This window comes from Macaca fascicularis, chromosome 14, assembly GCF_037993035.2.
Source record: "Macaca fascicularis isolate 582-1 chromosome 14, T2T-MFA8v1.1".
In the NCBI taxonomy this organism is placed as follows: Eukaryota; Metazoa; Chordata; class Mammalia; order Primates; family Cercopithecidae; genus Macaca; species Macaca fascicularis.
In genome coordinates, this window is record NC_088388.1 from 121,907,226 (window position 1) to 121,931,379 (window position 24,154).

Genomic DNA, 24,154 nt, shown 5'->3' on the forward strand with positions numbered 1-24,154 from the left:
AGCCACTGAGCCCAGCCCACTGTCTTTGCTTTCTGCTCTCTTTTCTCAACAGCAGAAGCACATAGGAAGCACCCACTGGACAATGTGCTGGGCTAGAGTATAACAAAGACACCTTCCTAGCCACACCCACCACATGCTGCTCACCCTGCTTATTGCCTCACCTTCCCTGCTTAGAAAATCTTTTCCTCTCTTTCAAGGGGCCAGCCTGAATATATTGCTTTGCCTGAATAGCTTGAATTTCTTTTTTAATCCATTTTCCTGTAATACTCTGTAGACACTTCTATAATAGATCTTACATTTTGTCATGCCTATATAGTGTCTCGTCTTTTCTCCTACTGCATGCTAAATTCCCCAGGCAGGGCCATTCTTTTCAATTCTTCTTTGTATTTACAAAATGCTTATCACCAAATAGGCCCTCAATGGATGCAAGCCGAATTAATTAATTTTTCAGAGGAACATGCAAATTCTCCGGGAAGTTAATCTGAAAACATTAAGTAATGTATTAATTAATTTATCCATGTACTAATCAACTATTTACCAGTCCTATTTTTTGTAGAGACAGGGGTCTCAGTGTGTTACCCAGGCTGGTCTTGAACTCCTGGGCTCAAGCAGTGCTCCAGCCTCAGCGTTCCAGTGTGTGAAGATTAAAGGGGTGAGCCACTGCGCCTGGTCAGCTGTCTTTCTACTCTTGAGCTAAGTTTATGAAGACAGTAATAAGAAAACAGAACTAGTCTCGTCCCTCATGACACTTACAATTGTATGAAAAAGACTCATAGTAATAAGAGAGAAATAATTTTAAGAATTTAATTATATTAAATGTGATAAGTTAAATATAATTAAGTATATAAATGTGATAAATGCTATAAAGGAAAAGTACAGGAAACTATGAACATATAATTCCATCTTTAAATAATTTTGTTTTTTTCTTTTCTTTTTTTTTTTTTTCTGAGACAGAGTCTCTCTTTGTCACCCAGGCTGGAGTGCAGTGGCGCGATCTCAGCTCACTGCAACCTCCGCCTCCTGGATTCAAGCAATTCTCCTGCCTCAGCCTCCTGAGTAGCTGGGATTACAAGTATGCACCATCATGCCCAGCTAATTTGTGTATCTTTAGTAGAGATGGGGTTTCACCATGTTGGGCAGACTGGTCTCGAACTCCTGACCTCAAGTGATCCGCCCACCTTGGTCTCCCAAAGTACTGGGATTACAGGTGTGAGCTACCACACCCAGCCCACCCCTTTTTATAATGGCTTCTTTTCCATATTTGTAATTAAGACTTATTGTGTGGAGGGAGGGAGGACTAAAAGGGGCGGTTTGTTTTACATTTAAAAGCCAGAACTAAACCTTTCGGAGAGGAGAAATGATAGTGATTCTACCCAAACTCTTTGAGAAAATAGAAAAGGAGTACTTCCTTTTCATTTTATCAACATTACTCTGATCCCAACACCCAGATAAAGATATGACATACACACAGAAGAAAATCACAGACCAATATCACTCATGAACTTACATGCAATCATCCCTTAACAAAATCAAATCAAGTAATAGATATAAAGAGTAATGTGGCTGGACACGGTGGCTCACGCCTGTAATCCCAGCACTTTAAGAGGCCAAGGTGGGCGAATTACCTGAGGTCAGGAGTTCGAGACCAGCCTGGCCAACATGGCAAAACCCTGTCTCTACTGGAAATACAAAAAAATTAGCCGGGTGTGATGGTGCGAGCCTGTAATCCCAGACTCAGGAGGCCGAGGCAAGAGAATCGCTTGAACCAGGGAGGCAGAGGTTGCAGTGAGCCAAGATCGCACCATTGCACTCCAGCCTGGCGACAGAGTGCGACTCTGTCTCAAAAAAAAAAAAAAAGGTAATGCATCAGACCAAGTAGGTTTTATCCTCAGAATATAAGGTTGGTTTAACAATAAAAAATCAATTAATCATTGTAATTCCCCATATTTATAGGATAAAGGAGAAAAGCAGTATAATTTCAGCAGATGGAGAATGAAGAAAAAGACTAACAAATTCAATACCCATTCGTGATTTAAAAAAAAAAAAAAAAAAAAAAACAACTCAGCCAACCAGGAAGAAAGGGGACTTCTTTAAAAAAACGAAAACAAAGTAGGACTATAAGGCCAGCATGGTGGCTCAGGCCTGTAATCCCGGCATGGTGGCCCAGGCCTGTAATCCCGAGGTGGGAGGATTGCTTGAGCCCAGGAGTTTGAGACCAGCCTGAGCAACATAGCAAGATCTTGCCTCTACCAAAAATTAAAAAGTAGCCAGATGTGATGGCACATGCCTGTAGTCTCAGCTACTTGGGAGGCTGATGTGAGATTTTCGCTTGAGCCCAGGAGGTAGAGGCTGCAGTGAGCTATGATCATGTCACTGCATTCTAGCCTGAGCAACATGGTGAGACCATGATCTCAAAAAAAGAGAAAAAGACTGCAAGTAAAAAAGTGAAAAATAATTAAAAGTTTAATCATCAGTATATGTCAAACAACTAATTTGACCTTTTTTTCAAATTGAATATTAAAATATATAGAGGTGGGAAGAATTTTATGAAACTTTTATACAAATAGCTACCTATATTGAACACTTGCTGAGAGTTCTGTGAACACTATCTTATTTAATCCTTACACAACCCCATAGAATAGGTATGATTTTTATTCCCATTGTATAGACAATGAAACTGAGGCTTAGGGAAGTCAAAAACATTCTCTGCAGAAATACAGCCAATAATTAGCATAGCCAGTGTTAGAACTGAAGGTCTGTCTGCTTTAAAATTTGTGCTTCTAAATATTGTTCAGGGCGGAGAGCAGTAGCTCATACTTGTAATCCCAGAACTTTGGGAGGTCGAGGCAGGTGGATCACCTGAGGTCAGGTTGGAGACCACCCTGGCCAACATGGTGAAACCCCATCTCCAGCAAAAATACAAAAAATTAGCTTGATGTGGTGGCGGGTGTCTGTAATCCCAGCTACTCTGGAGGCTGAGGCAGGAGAAGTGCTTGAATCCAGGAGGCGGAGGTTGCAGTGAACCGAGATCATACCGTTGCACTCCAGCCTGGGCAATAAGAGTGAAACTCCATCTCAGTATATATACACACACACACATATATATATAGTTCAGTACCACTTCTCATTTGACCACTTTACCTTATACATTAGGCAGCTAAGTGACAAGCCAACTGATGCAAGTTAATGCAAAGTTGGGACTAGAATCCAGGTCTTCTGACTTCTGACACCCTGTTGTTTTCAGAAATGGTGTTTCACGTCTAATCCACCTACTCCTTCCTTTTTATCAAAACACATTTTTTTTTTTTTTCCTGGAGGCTCCAGACCTGAAATACTAGAGAATAAATATAAGTTACAGAGCCAGGGATCAAATTTTGTCTCCTGCTCTGTTCAGCATTCAAAACCACTAAGCCACAGAGAAGACTCTGCCCACACTCAGAAAACAGCATGTTAAAGCAGGATTGAATGGAAACCTCTCTTCATAAGAATGCAGATGGTGAGAAAGAGTAAAAATATTCAAGGGAAAAGGAGGTAAAGAAAATTAGTGTTGGGGCTGGAGAACACTGTATGGTATTCATCTTTCAGAAATTTGAAACTCTGGGAACTGTACAGGGGAGTCCAAGGGATGTAACTGCCCGGAGAGGCCTCAAACCTGGCCCTTTTGTGGACGAAGATCACTTCCCATCATTTTCACTCAGAGTTACCGTGGTCTGGTAGATAGAGCTCCCTGGGAGGTGCTGGGAAATGGCCCCAGGGCCACCAAGGCTTTGCCCTGCTTTCTGGGCAGGGTTTGGCAAAATTAAAAAGGGAGAGAAATTATTTATTGTCCACCCAGTGCAAATTAAGAAAAATGGTATGGTCTGGATGGTGTTTAAGCAAGTCAGGAGGGAAAAGAAAAATTTTTATCACCTTTCCTTTGACACAAGCTGATGATGCCCTCGCCCAGATGGACAGAAGCCCACCTTCCCTGGCAGGCAGCCACTGGGAAATGCATAGTTCCTGCCTCCTGCACATGCCGGGGAATGGACAGCAGGCATTCTGGGAGGGTGAGGGGTGAGCTGTGGAAAAGGGTTGGGGGAAAAAAGTAGTTCAGGAGTCAGAAAATAGTTCACAAATCTAAAAACTCCATTCAGAGTTGCTTCTAAACACCATCATAGCATACATGTATATGATATTCACACACAGCATGAAAAGTGTGGTAAGTTCTGTTTTCCTTCCCCAAATGGAATTCTTTTTTCTTTCTTTCTTTCTTTCTTTTTTTTTTTTTTTGAGACAGAGTCTCACTCTGTCACCTAGGCTGGAGCATGGTGGCACTATCTCAGTTTACTGTAACCTCCACCTCCCAGGTTTGAATGATTCTCCTGCCTCAGCCTCCCAAACAGCTGGGATTACAGGTGTGCACCACCATGCCTGGCTAATTTTTGTATTTTTAGTAGAGACAGGGTTTCACCATGTTGACCAGGCTGGTCTTGAACTCCTGACCTCAAGTAATTCACTCGCCTTGGGCTCTCAAAGTGCTGGGATTACAGGCGTGAACCACTGTGTCCAGCTGGATTTCAAAAATAATATCTGTCATTCCAAAATAGTACTTAGGTGATCATTTTTCTTTCCTTCCAAATACTATGACTGTTTTGTTTTAGATCTTTTTCTCATCCCTCAAATATAAAGAGCCTAGAAATTTCTCTTGCTCCATCAGTTCCATTGAGAAATATTTTATGGTAACCACAAAGATTAGAAAAAAATACAGAAAAAAAGAAAAATACAGAAAGAATATTTTGAAAAAGAAATATTTTGACTCTTGGAGGGAATTTCTAACTGTTCTTACTTTAATTTTATGTATTTAAGATTAGAAGCAAGACAAAACAAACAAATGAACAATAAGCAAAAATAAGCCCAAAACTAACCTTTTCCAAACTCTTAAATACTGGGTTTCAAAACACAGTGTGGAGGATGGTTACTTGAGTGGGTTTGGGTCACATTCGAGTCCTGACTCTGCCCTTAATCTATCTTTCTTTCTTTTTTCTTTTCTTTTTTTTCGAAATGGAGTTTCGCTCTTGTTGCCCAGGCTGGAGTGCAATGGTGTGATCTCGGTTCACTAAAACCCCCATGTCCCAGGTTTGAGTGATTCTCCTGGCTCATCCTCCCGAGTAGCTGGGATTACAGGTATGCGCCACCATGCCTGGCTAATTTTTGTATTTTTAGTAGAGACGTGGTGTCACCATGTTGGCCAGACTGGTTTCGAACTCCTAACCTCAGGCAATCCACCCGCCTTAGCCTCCCAAAGTGCTGGGATTATAGGCGTGAGCCACTGCAGCTGGCCAAGATCCTTAATTTTTCTAAACCTACTTTTATCATCTATAAAATGAGCATAATAATAGTACCTTTTCACATGCTGTCATAAGGATTAAATATAATCTTGTTTAAAGCACGTTGTATAAAATCTATCTTAGCTATTATAGTAAGAAGTACAAAAGTGAAGGAAAGTAATAATCTTTGCGGGGGTGCATACGTGTAAGAAACCTCTCAGGAAGGAGCAGAACTGAACCAAGTGCTGAGGCAGAACCTCTGCTCCACAAATAGCATTTTTTTTTCTTTTTAGCAAATTGCAGAAAGATATGATTCCTATCTTCCTGCAGGCTGATTCAGTCCCATGCCAGGGCACACGGCCGGTGAGTGGGCAGCTGCCCTATTAAGGACTCAGCAAAGGAATGATTACTTTGGGGAACTGTCAAATATGGAAAGCTATTCAGAAGGTCCACATGGAGATGTGGCTGTTTCCTAAATCACAGTTTCCCCAATGTTTTCTATTCCTCTGTGCTCTGAGGTGATAACTTTTTCCTTTTTTATCTTATTTTTATCTCTCTCATTTTATTTTATTTTATCTTATTTTTGAGACAGTCTTGCTCTGTTGCCCAGGCTGGAGTGCAGTGGTACAATCTTGGCTCACGGCAACCTTGGCCTCCTGGGTTCAAGTGATTCTTCTGCCTCAGCCTTCTAAGTAGCTTGGATTACAGGCACCTGCCACCACGCCCAGCTAATTTTTGTATTTTTAGTAGAGACGGGGTTTCACTCTGTTAGCCAGAGATGGGGTTTCACTCTGTTGGTGGATCCTGACCTCAAGTGATCCACCCGCCTTGGCGTCCCAAAGTGCTGGGATTACTGAGACACTGCGCCTGGCCCTGTTTTTTATTTTTATTTTATTTTATTTTTGAGACAGGGTCTCACTCTGTGGCCCAGGCTGGAGGGCAGTGGTGTGATCTCCGCTCACTGCAGCCTCCACCTCCTGGGCTCAAGCGATTCTCCCACCTCAGCCTCGCAAGTAGGCGTGCACCACCATGCCCAGCTAATTTTTGTATTTTTTGGTAGAGGCAGGGTTTCGCCATGTTGGCCAGGCTGGTCTCAAACTACTGACCTCAAGCGATCCGCCTGCCTCAGCCTCCCAAAGGCCGGGATTATAGGGATGTGCCACTGTGCCTGGCTTCTGAGACTATAACTGTCCGCCATGGAATTCTAGAGTTGTTGGGATGACCTGGAGATATGTTAGGGAAAGATGGGAAGTTTGTAATGACATCAGTATAGAATCCACAGGCTCTAATGACTGGAAATGAGGCTGGAAAAGGGTAATGGAGAAATCAGAAGTTCGCATGAACGCAGACTCCTTGATCGGGCTCTAGTCAGGCTCCTCTGGGTCCTGCTTTTGACTAGGCCCAACCTTTGGCTCTGTCTAGGTCCGCTTACTCCAGTTTTATCAAGGATCCTACTGAGTGAGTTTAGTGGGATCCTCCTCTCGGTCTGACCACCGTCAACATCTTCTTACCCTGGCTTCCTTTCAGCAGAAATCTTGTTAAGTCAGTTTAACAAAGAGTTACCCTACTTCCTAGTGATTTTCCATCCATTGATTCCCCTACCTTGTTTCTTGGCTATAAATCTCCACTTTTCCTTATTGTCCCTGGATTTGAGCCCCATCTCTAGCCCATACTACAAAACCCCATCATAGTAGCCACTACTGTGATGGGGTTCAGAACATCCTACCCCAAAATATGACACCTTGGCATATTGAGTATTTTAGGCCAAAGAAATTTGAGAAAGAGCAGGTGCAGGAAGGACTGTCTAACCTTCCCCGCAAGAAGGTCATAAGCCCCTGATATGAGAGGCCATTCCCTATGCCCAGAGGAAGGAGTGTCCTTGTCTGTGAAGACAGGAACACTGAGAGGAATCTGAGTGGCGAGCCTTGCTGTCTCCCCCAGCTTATTACCCTTCGATCATACCCTTTTCCCATGATTTTTTACTCTTCATCAAACCTAGTAAAAACATGTCTATTTTCTGGGGCTTCATTTTCTTATGAAGGCTCTCATGTCACATAAGACTATATTAAATAAATTTGTAGGCAGTGGCTCATGCCTGTAATCCCAGCACTTTGGGAGGCCAAGGTGGGTGGATCACTTGAGGCCAGGAGTTCAAGACCAGCCTGGCAACATGGTGAAACCCCGTATCTATTAAAAATACAAAAATTGACCAGGCGTGGTGGTGCACACCTGTAATCCCAGCTATTCAGGAGGCTGAGGCATGAGAATTGCTGGAACCTAGGAAGGGGAGGTTGCAGTGAGCCGAGATCTCACCACTGCACTCCAGCCTGGGCGACAGAGAGAGACTCTGTCTAAAAAAAAAAAAAGTATGCTTTTCTCTTATTAATTTGTCTTTTGTTACAAAGCCCCAGCAAATAATGAAAAAGGGTAGAAGGAAACGATTTTTTCTCTCTCCTACACTTCCCTTGAATAGTGTATTTCTTACCATCTTTAACAAGTATATGGTTAATTTTTTCTTTCACAATAGCATACTAAGAAGATTAAAATTTGTCCCTGGCGCTTAGGCAAAGGGGAGCCATTGGGGTTTTTAAGCAAGGGCATTTCATGTTCAAATTTGCACTCTAGGCTGAGCACGGTGGCTCACACTTGTAACCCCAGCACTTTGGGATGCTGAGGCAGGGGTGAGGGGGGTCACGTGAGGTCAGGAGTTCAAGACCAGCCTGACCAACATGGTGAAACCCTATTTCTACTAAAAATACAAAAAAGTAGCCCAGCAAGGTGGCGTATGCCTGTAGTCCCAGCTACTCAGGAGGCTGAGGCACAAGAATCGCTTGAACCCAGGAGGTGGAGGTTACAGTGAGCTGAGATTGTGCCACTGTACTCCAGCCTGCGCAACAGAGTAAGACTCTGTCTCAAAAAAAAAAATTGCTCTCTAGCATGTGAGCTTGTCAGTGTGCCAGCGCACTGTCAGGAGAGCACTTTGCTTCATGGATACCAGCTGTCATAAATCCGAGAGCAGCAATAAACAAATTTACTGGTTTTGAAATTTTTTTTCCTTATTTACTTCAAGAACAACAAAATAGGCCGGGCGTGGTGGCTCATGCCTGTAATCCCAGCACTTTGGAAGGCTGAGGCGGGTGGATCACCTGAGGTCAGGAGTTTGAGACCAGCTTGGCCAATATGGTGAAAACCCATCTCTACTAAAAATACAAAAATTAGCCGGGCGTGGTGGTGGGCCTCTGTAATCCCAGCTACTTGGGAGGCTGAGGCAAGAGAGTGGCTTGAACCCGGGAGGCAGAGGTTGCAGTGAGCCGAGATCGTGCCATTGCACTCCAGCGTGGGTGATAGAACAAGACTCTGTCCCTCACCCCCCCAAAAAAAGAACAACAAAATACCTGAGAAAATTGTCAAATATCTTTGCAGTGTTTGTGCTGTTCTCAAAAGTTAAAAAAAGGTGGGGGAAAGGGACTCTGATTTATAGACCCTATATACCATATGTATATGTATATATGTCCAAAGCTAAGGACTGACAATGTCCCAAGAGGGAACAGTAAAAAACAAAGTCCTGAATGAGGTGTCTGTCATAGATATTTCAGGCGTCCAGGCTAGGAATTGGGTTGATTAAGGTAAGATGATTGCCTGCAGGTTTGTATTTCCACTGTAGTATTTCTTTTTTTTTTTTTTTTTCACAATGAAGAACATTTTATTTACATAAAAAGAGAATAATATTTTAGTAGGCAATAAATCCAACGTATTTCTTTTCTCTCTCTGTCTACAATGGTGATATTTTATAGGCTAATTTCTAAACAGATGCAAATTTTTACAAAGTGATGAAAGCCATGTTTTGCTCAGGAACACTACTGGTGCAGATACTAGTTTGCCTAGCTTTAGATGGCAAAATGCTAAATTGTGAATTCAGTGTTTTCCAGCTGGTTGTTTCTCCTTGCCCTAGAGACTCTGGCAGCATGTACTTTTGAGAGACTCCTTATTGCTGCCACTTCTCTTCTCGTAGTTGAATCTACTATGTGAGAATATTCATGTCCTTAAGATGCAAGTCTGAGCAAAAAGTCTCCCACAAATCCACCGGATATCACAATGTGCTGCTTGATAAATTTGTTGCTTCTTCAATTAAATTGTTGATTTCAGGTGCTGCTTTGTTCGCTCGTTTCTTAATCTGCCTTTTTGCTTTGTTTACAGCTTTTTCAACTCTCTTCCAGTCAATCTGCACGTAGCCACTATGACTAGCAATCTGACGGAGAAGAAAGCCACCACCTACTGCAGTTGCTGCAAGTTTTCCAACTTTGTGGAACAAAAATCCTGCACATCAGCCAGGAACGCCACCCATTACAATCTGGGTAGCTACTGAGTATTTTTCCACCATAGGTCCCGAACTGTGGCCAAACACTGGATTCCACCACTGGTGTCTTCATGCATACTCAGTTAAATCCAGCACTTCGTAAGAGTCATCATCACTTTCATATTCTTGGGGAGCCGGGTTCAGGTCGCCATGATACTGCCGGGGGGCCAATTCTGGGGTGGTTCCCCCCACCCCGCCCTCCTCTCCCTGGCGCTTTAAGGTCCGCTCTAGGCCAAGATGGAAGTCTATGGTCTCTCCAGTGTAATATTTCATGGCTGGAACCTGGGATATTACAAGTAATTTTTTTTTTTTTTTGAGACTGAGTCTGGCTCTGTCGCCCTGGCTGGGGTGCAGTGGCGCGATCTCGGCTCACTGTAACCTCCGCCTCCCAGGTTCAAGCGATTCTCCTGCCTCAACCTCCCAAGTAGCTGGGACTACAGGCACATGCCACCAGGCCTGGCTAGTTTTTGTATTTTCAGTAGAGACGGGGGTTTTACCATGTTGGCCAGGTTGGTCTCGAACTCCTGAGCTCACAGAATCCGCCTGCCTCGGCCTCCCAAGTGCTGAGATTGCAGGTGTGAGCCACGACGCCCTGTCACCTTTAACTTTCTGAAAGTATAACTTTAATAACTTACCATAAATGGAATCTTACTTATGGGGCTGGCTAATGGCATTTGGTTTTAGATGTGACAGGCGGCCAACATAGGCAAACAAGGTTTGTCCTCATTCCAAACTGGGAATGTAAACCTCCCATGTCCAGTTTCTCTAGCCCCATATGTTTCCATTCAACCCTTCTCCTCTAGGAAACCAAATTAACTTCCACAATGGAAGGAATGCTGACTTTTCCTTGCAGATCTTTCTCTTTCTTTCTTTTTCTTTTTTTTTTTTTTTGAGACAGAGTCTCGCTCTGTGGCCCAGGCCAGAGTGCAGTGGCGCAATCTCAGCTCACTGCAAGCTCCGCCTCCGAGTTCACGCCATTCTCCTGCCTCAGCCTCCAGAGTAGCTGGGACTACAGGCGCCCGCCGCCACGGCCGGCTAATTTTTTTGGTATTTTTAGTAGAGACGGGGTAGACCTTTCTTAAAGCTCAAAAGTGGTATCAAATTCAGAGGACTCCCATTTAGAAAGAGAAAGGGGGAGATGCGGAAGGGAAAGAGGAGCAAAGGCTGGTGGAGCCAGCAGGGTCCCAGAGGGGAGATGGCCATCTCCTAAGAATAAACAGTTTCACCAGAGGCCGAGCTTGGACCATCTGCTTGCTGTTTGCTTTGGACGGCACTGGCCAAGAGGTCTCAGGGTTAGGCTGTCCCCGGAGATAAGAACTCCCCCAAGCAGGCTGCAGGCTGCCTGCAGCCTGTCGCCTGGGGCTGCCCTGAGATTTCCGGAATTTTATAGAAAGGGGAAGGCTGAGCCTAAAACCTCTCTCGAAGGCGAAGGCGGCCACCCTGGCTGGGCCCAGCTCCTCGCAAACAAAGAAGTCAGTTGGGCGCCCCGAAGCTGCTGGGCTTCTGAGTGGCGGAAGGCGCCAGGCTCGGTGATTGAAACCACATGTGCTGGAGGTTTCAAGAGCAGCGACCCAGACACCAGGGGACTGGCTGCGGCTGCTTTTTAGGTCTCCTTTGTTCTTGGGGTTTCCAAAGTCAGATCCTCTAAGAGCCCTAGACCATCAGTATCCCAGCAGAAAGAGTAGTAATTTTATTTTATTTTTTTAATTTGATGAAAGAGCATTTCTTCCCTCCCTCTCCCAAACCATAAAATGATCAGAAATCCCCAGGGCCCGGGGCTGCCTCCCGGTAGCTTGCTAAGCAGGGGCTGAAGCTCTGTCCTGGGCTTCTCCAGCTCTGTCCCTGATTCCCTCGGATGAGGCAGCAAGGAGGGATGAAGTTTATTTGTGAGGGGTGAGGCAAATTCATTAAACTAGTATAAGGTACACATGGATTCTTTTTAAATTTAAAACTTTAAAAAGTTACAGGACTAAGACATAAATATGTTCTCATTATAAAACACATGGAAACACTGCAAGGCCTTCCTTGACCTATTCCCATCAAGCCTCCTCCCCCCCACCAAGTAATTCCTGTTACGAATTTTATGAAGATCCTTCTGGATCTTTCTCTCATGCTTATGTGTATGTGTGTGTACATATAGAAATATGAAACTTTATCTTACATTTAGCAACAACAGTATTTATGGTATGTATTGTTTGCAATTTATTGCACTTTTCTGGAGTTTTAAAAATTTTTTCCTGCTGGTTTTGGAGATCTACTTTCTGATAGCAGCATATCAGCAATTTTGATAGAGTCCAAATCTGGTAACATCCTCCCTGCTCCCACCTGCCCTCCACCCCCCGTCCCCCACCCTGCCACCATTTGATGTGGCCTGGAGCTAAGAATAATTCTTACTTATTTATTTATTTATTTGAGATGAAGTCTTGCTCTGTCACCCAAGCTGGAGCGCAATGGCACGATCTCAGCTCACTGCAACCTCTGCCTCCTGAGTTCAAGTAATTTTCCTATCTCAGCCTCCTCGGTAGCTGGTATTACAGGCTTGCACAACCACACCCGGCTAATTTTTTGTATTTTTAGTAGAGATGGGCTTTCACTATGTTGGCTAGGCTGGTCTCAAACTCTTGACCTCAGGTGATCCACCCACCATGGCCTCCCAAAGTTTTGATATTACAGGCGTGAGCCACTGCGCCCAGACTCTTCTAACATTTTAATTTTTTTATTTTATTTTATTTTATTTATTTATTTTTGAGATGGAGTCTCGCTCTGTCTCCCAGGCTGGAGTGCAGTGGCGCTATCTCGGCTCACTGCAAGCTCCGCCTCCTGGGTTCATGCCATTCCCCTGCCTCAGCCTCCCTAGAAGCTGGGACTACAGGCGCCCACCACCACGCCCGGCTAATTTTTTTGCATTTTTAGTAGAGACGGGGTTTCACCGTGTTAGCCAGGATGGTCTCGATTCCCTGACCTCGTGATCCGCTCGTCTCGGCCTCCCAAAGTACTGGGATTACAGGCCTGAGCCACCACGCCCGGCCTTCTTCTAACATTTTTAAATGGGTGAAAGAAAATTAAAAGAAAAGGTACCGTTTTCTGACACATACATTGTATAACATTTAAATTCCGCGTCTATAAATAAATTCTGCTGGAACACAGCTACACCCATTCATTTATGTATGGTGTATGGCGGCTTTCACACTACAGCAGCAGCGTTGAGTATTTGTGACTGAAATCCTCTGGCTTATAAAGCCTAAAATATTTACTCTCTGGTCCTTTGCAGAAAAGTTTTACAAACCTCTGAGCTGCAGAATAGTTTTCAACTCAATAGGAATCTCAGGAGGTTCCTACTGAGTTGAAAACTATTCTGCAGCTCAGAGGTTTGTATGAGAGATGTTCAAAAAGTTATTGGACTGTTAGATGTCAAAAATAAAACAGAAGAAATAGGACTGGCCAGTGAGTTAGGAGCCTGGGTTCTGCAGCTGGTTCTGCTATTTAGAAACCTGTGTGGCCTTGAGCACTCAGTTCTGTCTCTTTAGGGCTCAGTTTCCACATCTGCAATGCAGAGGAGTTGGGCTGGATCTCTAAGCTTCGGTGGTAACATTTTAAGATTCTAAAATGGATGGTAGAAGGGCTGAGCGCTGTGGCTCACGCTTGTAATCCCAGCACTTTGGGAGGCTGAAGCAGGTGGATCACAAGGTCAGGAGTTCGAGACCAGCCTGGCCAGCATGGTGAAACCTCGTCTCTACTAAAATTAGCCGGGCATGGTGGCGCACACCTGTAGTTCCAGCTACTCAGGAGACTGAGGCAGAAGAATTGTTTGAACCTGGCAGGTGGAGGTTGCAGTGAGCCGAGATTGCATTATGGCACTCCAGCCTGGGCAGCAGAGCAAGACACTGTCTCAAAATAAAATAAAATAAAATAAAATGGATGGTAGAGAAGTACATAATAGATGCTATCTGTCCAATGGCGATAAGGCGATCAAAGGGTATTCAATTGGCTGTCCCCCAATTCATGTGAGTGTAAATAGTTCGGCCATTAAGATTCAGGACAGGCACTGACTCAATGGTCGGAATATTATGGTTTGTTGTTTAGACGTGCGAAGTACAGGAATAACTGCTAGAATGAGAATGGAGAATACAAGGGCCAGTACGCCTCCTAGTTTGTTAGGGATGGATCGTAAGATTGCATAGGCAAACAGAAAGTACCACTCTGGCTTAATGTGGGATGTGGTGTTGAGGGAGTTGGCTAAAGTGTAGTTATCTGGGTCGCTCAGGAGGTCAGGTGAAAATAGTACTAGGTTATTAGGAGGAGGAGGAGACAAATTAAGCCTAAAATACCTTTGGTTGTATAGTAGGGGTGGAAGGTAATTTTGTCAGAGTTTGAAGAAACCCCTGAAGGGTTATGAGATCCTGTTTCATGTAGGAATAAAAGGTGAGCAGGAATGAAAGGTGAAATATAAAAGGGATTCTTATATTTGTTTCTAATGGAGATCAGTAAGTCAGAAGATAAGGTATCATTGGTTGGTGGAGGGAATCTTCCTCTGGATTACAGTGTGGGGTGGTGGCCTCGTGCTTCTATCGTTCTTCCGCCTGCCTCCATCTTATACCTCCCCTCTACCCCTCAAGCCTCACATTCCCACACATAACCTTTGCCCAAAGCTTTCCTCTCTTCCTCTCAGCCAACTCTAGGCCAGGGATCCTCAACCTCAGCACTACTGACTTTTCTGGCCAGGTAATGCCTTGCTGTGGGAGCGTTCCGTGCATTGTGGGATGTATGGCAGCATCCACTGTACAGTGGCCTCTATTCCCTACATGCTAGTTGCACCTCTCCATACCCCCGATATGATGTAGATGTTTTGTCCTCTCCAAATCTCATGTTGAAATATGACCTCCAATGTTGGAGGTGGGCTAGTGGGAGGTGTTTGGGTCTTGGGCGTAGATCCCTCATGAATAGCTTGGTGCCCCCCCCCCGCCCCGCCATGGTAGTGACTTCTGGATCATCCATTAATTAACATGAGAGTGGGTTGCTTAAAGGAGCCTGGCATCCCTCACCTCTTGCTCCCTCTCTTGCCATGTGATATGTGGGCTCCCCCTTTGCCTTCCACCATGATTGCAAGCTTCCCGAGGCTCGCATTAGAAGCAGGTGCCTAGCATTATGCTTCATGTACAGCCCGCAGAGCGGTGAGCCAATCAACCTCTTTTCTTTATACATTATCCAGTCTGAGACATTCCTTTATAGCAATGCAAAATAGACTAACACAACCCTTCCTCCTTCCTTGTGTTGTGACAATCAAAAATGTTTTCAGATATTGCCAAATGTTTCCTGGGAAACAAAATTGCCCCCACCTGAGAACCACGGCGCTAAACCTAGGTCTCTTTCTAAAGCCCAAATCGAGTTATCTGATTCTAGTTCTGAATGGGCTGTTCTATCCGTGAAATGCTAAGGTGTTTAGTGTATATAGTAACTTTTTACTTAACCATATAAACTTAATTAATTTATTATTTTTAATGATGTTTAAGAAGTGGCTTATATTGTCTTGCATTTGTCCCCCAGGCTGGAGTACAGTGGTGTAAGCACAGCCCACTGGACCCTCGACCTCCCAGGGTCAAGCGATCCTCCTGTCTCAGCCTCCTGAGTAGCTGGGAATACAGGTGCGTGCCACTACGCCTGGCTAATTTTTGTACTTTTTGTAGAAATGGGGTTTCACCATGTTGCCCAGGTTGGTTTCAAACTTCTGAGCTCAAGCAGTTCCTGCCTCGGTCTACCAAAGTCCTGGGATTACAGGTGTAAGTCACTGCGCCTGGCTGATCTAGCCAAAATTCTTCAAGTTTGACCTTAATTCTACCTGTTGGGGATGGGGTAGCAGAGGCATTAGGAGATCCGATTGTCCAGGTACTGATTTCAGATATACCACTAGGGGCTTGTCATTGAAATGCAAGTTGTTGAAATGTAAGTTGTTGAAGCTGTTGAAATGTGAGCCTAAGATCAGGGCGGTATCCACAGTGCCTGGCAGAGAAGGTGGGAAACCTATAGTAAGTAGCTTTGACCTTAGCATCCTACAGTCAAGCCCTAAGTGGGAGAAGGGGGAATTTAGGAGTTACAGTGCAAAATCTCCTCGGAACAGTTATGGATGAGGTTCTTGGCTGGATGAGATTTCTTAAAATAGGCAGTCCTACTCCTAGACATGAGACCATGATTTCTTCTTACCAGGCCAAAGTCCCATGTCTCATCTCTGATATTTCCGCCTATGTACAGGGAGGGACAGTTCAAGAACCCAGTGGAGGTTCCTTACAACCTATTCCCTGGGCCAAGCCTCTCACATGTGTGGGGACACTGCAGAGTTCTGGGTAAGCTCATTTCTAGCCCCCATCCCTAATTATTTAGCCAGCTGCCTGAGGGCAGGAGCCACGTTTCACTGTCTGTGTTAGAAGGGACATTGGCCATGGAATCAGCACCCATGGACCTTAGTCATGAATTTTTCCCCTACAAGCTGAGTGACTGTTGCCAATCATTGTCCCCAACCCTCATTGCTTACCTATGTTATTTATTGGGATAATACCACTGTGCACATACCCTAAGGTGGCTCGCATGATCCCCAACTCCTGGTGTTCATGCCTTTGTGTAGTCACAGGCCCTTGAGAATGGGGTAGACCTGTGACTTGCTTTCAACCAATAGAATATGGCCAAGGTGGTGGACTGTCAATTCCATGATTATGTTAAATTGTATAAAACAACCTTGCAGCAGACTGGAATTAGAAGCACTGCCAGCCTTGAAGAAGTTAGCTGCCATGTGAACTGCCTATGGAGAGGGCCATGACACAGGGAACAGTGCGTGGCCTCTGATCAAAATCCAGCAGAGAGCTGACTCTGTCCTACAGCCACAAAGAACTCAATACTGCTAACAATCATGTGAGTGGTGAGGGTGGAAGTACGTCCTCACATCCTCACAGATCAAGCCACCCTGACCTTAGGCTCACATTTCAACAGCTTCAACAACTTGCATTTCAATGGCAAGCCCCAGCTAAGCCTCCAGATGAGGACCCAGCCCTTGCCAACACCTTGACTACAGTCTTGTGAGTTTTTTTTTTTTTTTTTTTTTTTTTTTTAAGACAGAGTCTCACTCTGTTGCTCAGGCTGGAGTACAGTGGTGCAATCTCGGCTCACTGCAACCCCTACCTCCCAGGTCCAAGCAATCCTCCTACCTCAGCCTCCTGAATAGCAGGGACTACAGGTGTGCATCACCACTCCCGGCTAAGTTTTGTATTTTTAGTAGAGATGGGGTTTCACCATGTTGGACAGGTTGGTCTCAAACTCTTGGCCTCAAGTGATCCATCTGCCTCAGGCTCCCAAAGTGCTAGGATTATAGGTGTGAGCCGCTGAGCCGGGCAGCCTTGTGAGATTCTAAGCAGAGGACTCTGCCGTGCCATAGCTGGACTCCTAACCCACAGAGATGATGAAGTAGTAAGTGTGTGTTGTTTTAAGCTGCTGAATTTGTAGCCATTTGTTACATAGTAATAGATAATTGATACACCCACTTCTTTGGTTTGTGTTGAGGGCTTTGTAATCTGCAATGCATTGTAGATGCAGAGGACATTACTGGATCCAATATCTAGCACAGTGCAGGCATCCTGTACTCTCAATAAATATTTGGGGATATGATATATATACTTTTTTGAGACGAACTTTCGCTCTCGTTGCTCAGGCTGGAGTGCAATGGTGTAATCTTGGTTCACCACAACCTCCACCTCCCGGGTTCAAGTGATTCTCCTGTCTCAGCCTCCTGAGTAACTGGCATTACAGGCATGTGCCACCACGCCCAGCTAATGTTGTATTTTTAGTAGACACGAGGTTTCTCCATGTTGGTCAGGCTGGTCTCGAACTCCCGACCTCAGGTGATCCTCCCGCCTCAGCCTCCCAAAGTGCTGGGATTACAGGCATGAGCTGCCACACCCAGCGGGGATAATGATATTTTTTGGTAAACTGAAGTTAAATGGACATGAAGGTGAGCATTGTGACAGAAAAAAAGTCATATAAAGCAGTAGACAGAGTTTTTGAAGTGCAGCGATATCTTCTGTCTTGGAGATTTATGAGTTGATTGTATGTGGACCTCAGGTACCAGCCGGTGGATCCCTTTCGACCCCATTCCTCAGATTTCACTGGCTGATTGTGTGTCAGGGGCCTGACTTTCCTGCTGTCCCGGCTTCTCAGACTTACAGAGCCTGGTACAGCAGGCTCTAGTGCTGCACCAGCCACTACATGCGGCAATGGAGCCATTGAAATGTGGCTAACTGGAATTGAAATGCATGGTGAATGTGAAACACCCACCAGATTTTAAAGACTTAGTATAATAAAAAGAGTGTAAAAAATCTTGTTAGTAATTTTTCCATTGATTATATGTTGAAATAATATTTTGTATATTTAGGGTTAAATGAAAATAGATTAAAATTAATTTCCCCTGTTTCTCTTTGCTCTTTTTGATATGACTACTAGAAAATTTTAAATTCCATGGGGGCTCACATTCTATTTCTATTTCTATATTTTCTATTGGACTGCATTGCTCTAGAGTGCTATTAAAGGGTTAACTTTGTGCTCTCATCTGTTTCCTGCCAACCTCTGTGACTCACAGGTTGAGAACTACTGCCCAAGGTCTAGTTCTGGGTCACCAGAAACTGAAGTAAGAGGACGCTCCTTTTACTTGCACGTCACAGACTTTGTCAGCGTGCGCTCCATGAGCGGGTTCAGCTCTGTGGCTGTTTTTTTGTTTTTTGTTTTTTTGAGACAGAGTCTTGCCCTGTTGCCCAAGCTGGAGTGCAGTGGCGCCATCTGGGCTCACTGCAACCTCCGCCCCCCGGATTCAAGCGATTCTCCTGCCTCAGCCTCCTGAGTAGCTGGGACTACAGGCGCCTGCCACCATGCCTGGCTAATTTTTGTATTGTTAGTAGATACGGAGTTTGCCATGATGGCCAGGCTGGTCTCAAGCTCCTGACCTCAAGTGATCCGCCGGCCTTGGACTCCCAAAGTGCTGGGATTACAGGCGTGAGCCACTGTGCCCAGCCTTGCGGCTGGTTTTAATGTGCTGACTGAGCTGTGCTCCTCACTGTGGAAGGCAGAACAGTCCTGCACTTCCCTGCCTTAGTGAGCTTGGTAAGTGCACTAGGAAATCAGCGCCTACTACCTTAGCACTGTCTGCTACTTTACATATCTCCTCCTGCTCTTCAGCTCCCACCTGTAGCCCTCGCTGGAGGGGAAGGCCCGTAACACCAGCAGGCAGGTCTGGGCCTCTGCAGGTAGCTCCCAGCTGCTCATTAACGCTGCATAGGGGCTCAGGGTAGAGCAAGGCCAGCTGTGTGCACCATGACTGCTATTAACATCCCTATTTTATAGATGGAGATGTTCAGGTATGGAAAGATCAAGTAACTTGCATCTAGGTAAGCTGCAGAATCAAGACGTGAATTTACATCTTGAGGCTTTTGGGCACACCTCCCAGCATCTTTTCTTCTCAGTTCTAATAGTGATGCTGAAATTTCCGTCAGATCAACCATTCAAAGGATTTTTTCCCTGGTAAAAATCAGATATCAGGACTGAATGCGGTGGCTCACGTCTGTAATCCCAGTACTTTGGGAGTCTATATATATATGTATATATATACACACACACACACATATACACACAATATATACATATATATACACGCACATATACTTATATATATACACATATGTGCGTGTGTGTGTGTGTATATATATATATATTAAAAAAGCATGTACCTAATAGCATGCTTGTGCGAACTGAATGAGATTATCCATTCAAAATGTCTAGTGCTTGGCGCATGTACACACTCAATAAATATTGGCTCTTATTATTTCCTTATTCCTTACACATTAAGCACCTGCTGTTTTGGGAAAACAGATGCATCAGACACAGTTCTGCTCTTCGATCACAGTCTTGGTGGAGGGTTAGACGTGCAGACCCACCTACAAGTAGAGGTCGGCCCACTGTCAGCTCTGTGACACATCCTCATTCTTAAAATTCTGGCCTTAGCCTGCATGACACCCTCTTCTCTAGGATTTCCTTCTTCCTGCTCCCTGCCATTGGTTCTTCTTCCATGTGTTGTGAACACTGCTTCTGACTTCAGCTCTCTTTCATCTCTCCTCCCCAGTTACCCTGGTGTCACTGTCACCCCTAGGCCTGTGCACACCTAGACGCTAATAACTTCCAAATTTACCACCAAACCTCCTCCCCAAAGACTAGTATAACCAGACAAGGTGGCTTCCCTTGGAGGTCTCACAAGCGCCTCAAATTCGGGGCTGTGCCTCCTGTATCACTTATCGGACTGAACAGGGCTACTCCCTACTTAGCAAGAACCAGCGAGTCATGTTTGATTCCTCGCTCTTCCTTTGCTTTACATTCAGCCAGCCCTGGTTCTATATATTCGAGCTCCTGAATACCTTTGACTCTGACCTTTCTCTATCCCTGTTAACCCGCTTAATGCAAACTCTCACATCTTTGTGTAAAATGGACCCTTTGCGTTCAGTTTTATATTTTCCAGTGCATTCACTATGGTTTCTAAAAATGCCATTTTTTTCAAGTTCAACTTCAAATTTAGTATGATAGAAAGACCCTTGGAAATATGACTTTGCTTGGCTCTCCAACCTCACATAGTTTTTTCTTTACAGATGGGGTCTCACTGTGTTGCCCAGACTGGTCTTGAACGCCTGGGCTCAAGTGATCCTCCTGCCTCAGTCTCCCAAAGTGCTAGGATTACAGGTATGAGCCACTATGCCCAGCAGTGAGCCTTTCTCGACTGCCCCTTCTCTGGATTCCCATAGCACGCCTGCAACCCAGCACTGTGTATTGTGATGCCTCTCCCACTAGAATGTCAGTGCCTGGAGGGTCAGGACCATGTCCTTGACTGCATCTTCAGCATCTTATGCAGTGCTGGGTACAGAGTAGGCACTCAGGAAACAGTTGGGTTTTTTTTGTTTTTTTTTGTTTTTTTTTGAGACGGAGTCTCGCTGTGTCACCCAGGCTGGAGTGCAGTGGCGCGATCTCGGCTCACTGCAAGCTCCGCCTCCCGGGTTTACGCCATTCTCCTGCCTCAGCCTCTGAGTAGCTGGGACTACAGGCGCCCGCCACCATGCCCGGCTAGTTTTTTGTATTTTTAGTAGAGACGGGGTTTCACCATGTTAGCCAGGATGGTCTCGATCTCCTGACTTCGTGATCCACCCGCCTCGGCCTCCCAAAGTACTGGGATTACAGGCTTGAGCCACCGCGCCCAGCCAGGAAACAGTTGTTGAAGAAATGAATGGAGGAGGTAATAAAACTTGCCTTAGTGGTTAAAGACACTGACTTTTTTTTTTTTTTTTTTTTGAGACAGGGTCTTGTTCTGTTGCCCAGGCTGGATCAGTGATGTGATCATGGCTCACTGCAGCCTCGAACTGCTGACCTCAAGAGACCCTCCCACCTTGGCCTCCCAAAGTGCTGGAATGATAGGGGCATGAGCCACCATGCATGGTTTAGACACTAACTTTGGAGCCAGACTGTGTAAATTCACATCTTGGTTCTGCAGCTTAACTGGATGCGAGTTACTTGATCTTTCCATACCTGAACATCCCCATCTATAAAATAGGGATGTTAATAGTACACAACGTCATGAGTTAGTGGTGAGAATTAAGTAAGTTAACATGTGTAGGGCACATAGCATAGTACCTGGCATGTTTTAAATGCTATGCGCATCAGACACAACTCTGCTCTTCACCAGCAGGTGTATGTTTAGGGCAGCAGGGCTTTTAAGTGGCTTTCAAAGCTGGCATGTAGTCCAGGTCTTTCTGACCTCAAAGCTTATGCTGTTTTCACTATGCCCTGCTGTCACAGATTTGTCTGAACTCTGCACAAGAACATTTGGATGGAATCTGAAGAAGGGGAGAAGAACATCAGTGGTCCACGGTTCTGGCAGCATAGAGCTTAGCATGCAAGAATGTACCTGCCTATGGCAAGAGAATGAGGAGAAAATCCAATCCCATGAATAGGAATAGCCTAAATTTACATGTCCACAAAATAAGTTGGTTCCCGTTCTATTTTTCTTCTGTCTCATACTAGTCACAGATCATCTCTTGACTTAGATTAGCAGATGGGAAGGGTATTGGATGCCTAAGATTGTTTCCTTGGACAGTAATCTTTACCTCCAGACTTCAGACCTAAGAGATGAACAGATTCTCCTTCGAAGAACTTCAAGTCTGAATGCCAACCCCCCTAAACTTCTGCCCTCATCTCCTAGAAGCCTCATCTGTACCTGCCTGACATTTATAGTGGGAAGCTGGTCAACTGCAAGCATGGCCCAGGTTCTAGTCATTACTAAGAAATATATATTAGCAAGACTTCTTCACCAACTTACTGCCTCTGTTATATTCCATAAAGACTGAGGTCTAGTGTGTGCCTAATGTCTGATCTTCTTCTAGAAACATCAGCCTCTTTTAGGAGAGGACATTGAATGCTACTTCTACCCTGTCATGGCTATATCCTTATAGAGCATTCACTGGTTGCTTTCAAGACAGGAATTAGAATCTGTTTTCTGTTTAGTTAAACAATGGGCTCAAGCAAGGAGAGATGGGCTGGGATGTGGTGAGGGGTGGGCAAAATATCAAAGGCCCTGAATTTTCAGGATGCGGGTGTCTAAATTACCACCAGAGGAGATGGCTGTAAAGTACATGCCACATATTCATCTGCAGAGCCCACAGAGCCATACTAAGAAAGTGTTTACAGAATCTAGGAAGAGGCAGGAAAGAATTCTTCCCTAGAGCCTTTGGAGGAAACACCACTCTGCTATACCTTGATTTCAGACTTCTGGCCTCCAGAACTGTGACAGGATATATTTCTGTTGTTTGAGGCCACCCAGGTTGTGGTGATTTCTTGCAGCAGCCCTGGGAAACTAATACATTTTTATATCTGAAAATCCAGGGATTTCTGGCTTTAGGCATGACTAAATGCAGGTGCTTATACATGTCATGTCATCAGAAATATACCAGCCACCATCTCTGGGTTCTGTTTATCTTGGCGTTGACTTCGTTTCAGGTGAGCTTTTCCTAAGGGGAGCAAAATGGCCCCAGAATATAAATTCCAGGCTTAACTTTGACCAATTTAATTGTAAAAAGCGTGGGTTTGGTCAATCTCTAGTCCTGCCACTTTTCCAGTGGAGGAACTCATACTCTAGTGGGGGAGACAATATATGAATATGTGATTACAGAGTAATATACTAAATGCCTGTGAAAGACATGTGGGAACAGAGCTGCACCTTCTTCGTGTTCCTACTTAGCAAAGGCGGGGAAGAATCTGATCAATTAATTCCTGCTGAGATATGAAGTATGATAGGAACCAAATGCATTACCCTTCCCAGGGCCTTTTTGCTTATTTCATAGCATGTTCTTTTTCAGCACGTTTATTATCCAAGCCAACACCAAGTTGTTGGTAGGGCTGGTTTCCTCTATGGCACTTTTCTAGTTCTAGTACCACTCCCCTAATTCCAGCTTTTATCACTTCACTCCTATTCTCATCTTGAATAGCTCCCTGCCTCCTTCCTCTTCCCTCTCCAGAGCATTCTTCGCAAGCCTGTCAGATGAATTTGCCTACAGCACAGTTGTGATTGCAGCCCTCAAATCTGCTGGTTAAGCAATTTAAACTCTCTCCCCCTCAATTTCCTATAATAATCATTATAGAATGATTCAAATGATGCCCTGATGATTTCATTGAGTATTGGTAGTGATGAAAATGAGATCGTTTATGAAAAATCTTAATAATTATAAGGAGCTATACACATATATTATTGCTGTTATGTTCTCTGCCCAGCTAAAAGTGTTCGTGGTGACCGGGCGCGGTGGCTCACGACTGTAATCCCAGCACTTTGGGAGGCTGAGGCGGGTGGATCATGAGGTCAGGAGATCGAGACCAGCCTGGCCAACATGGTGAAACCCCGTCTCTACTAAAAATACAAAGATTAGCTGGGCCTGTTGGTGGGCTCCTATAATCCCAGCTACTCAGGAGGCTGAGGCAGGAGAATCACTTGAACCTGGGAGGCGGTGGTTGCAGTGAGTCGAGATTCCAGCCTGATCGACAGAGCAAGACTCTGTCTCAAAAAAAAAAAAAAAAGAAGAAGAAGAAGTGTTCACGGGAGGAAGTCTATGTGTAGCCCAGCCCTCCACCCTCTAGTTTCAGCTCACTCTCTCACTTTCTCAAGCTCTTCTCTTCTCGCTTTACTTTTTTTTTTTTGGAGACCGAGTCTTGCTCTGTTGCCCGGGCTGAATTCAGTGGCAAGATCCTGGCTCACTGCAATCTCTGCCTCTGCCTCTGCCTTAGCCTCCCGAGTAGCTGGGACTACAGGTGTGTGCCACCGTGACTGGCTAATTTTTTTGTATTTTAGTAGAGACAAGATTTCACCATGTTGCTCAGGCAGGTCTCAAACTCCTGATTTCAGGCAATCTGCCCACCTCTGTCTCTCAAAGTGCTA

The 24,154-nt window shown here is 44.8% G+C and overlaps 1 protein-coding gene and 1 pseudogene across 3 annotated transcripts in view; both read right to left on the bottom strand.

The window, feature by feature from the left end:
- CLMP (CXADR like cell adhesion molecule) overlaps positions 1 to 24,154 on the bottom strand; it is a 121,762-nt gene that overhangs the window by 53,818 nt on the left and 43,790 nt on the right. The gene's annotated exons all lie outside the window — the stretch shown is intronic.
- LOC135967187 (FUN14 domain-containing protein 1 pseudogene) lies at positions 9,222 to 9,936 on the bottom strand (annotated as a pseudogene).